At 38.5% G+C, this 462-nt stretch overlaps 1 protein-coding gene across 2 annotated transcripts in view; it reads left to right on the top strand.

Moving 5' to 3' along the window:
- poli (polymerase (DNA directed) iota) overlaps nt 1–462 on the top strand; it is an 11,972-nt gene that overhangs the window by 3,322 nt on the left and 8,188 nt on the right. The window lies entirely within an intron of this gene.

Here is a 462-nt window from a genome sequence, read left to right as displayed (position 1 = left end):
AAATCATTAGGATATTAAGTAAAGATCATGTTCCATGAAGATATTTTGTAAATTTACTACCGTAAATATATTAAAACTTAATTTTTGATCAATAATATGCATTGCTAAGAACTTCTTTTGGACAACTTTAAAGCCGATTTTCAGTATTTTGATTTTTGCGGTCAGTTAAGCAAGAACGCAGCACATCTCAATTCTCATAAGGGAGCATTCTGTGTCCTCGCATCCTTCCGAGTTCGTTCTTCCAAGGAAGCTCCACGAGAACGCAAGTCTGTTCTTTGCGTTCTTGGAATTGAGAAACAGCAATATTCTTTATAAAAGTTAAGAGTCAACCACGCCTACCTAAAACGGCTCGTTCTAACACGCCCCCACATGTCGACGTGGGAAGATGTGCATAACGCTGCCCAAATGTTCACGCAAAGAAAGAAGGCGTAACTTTTATTCTCGCTGTAGTATTGTTGCTGC

The sequence above is a fragment of the Sinocyclocheilus anshuiensis genome, unplaced genomic scaffold (genome assembly GCF_001515605.1).
Source record: "Sinocyclocheilus anshuiensis isolate Anshui unplaced genomic scaffold, SAMN03320099.WGS_v1.1 scaffold100, whole genome shotgun sequence".
In the NCBI taxonomy this organism is placed as follows: Eukaryota; Metazoa; Chordata; class Actinopteri; order Cypriniformes; family Cyprinidae; genus Sinocyclocheilus; species Sinocyclocheilus anshuiensis.
Note: the sequence above shows the minus strand (reverse complement) of the source record. Positions and strands in the feature narration are given on the sequence as shown.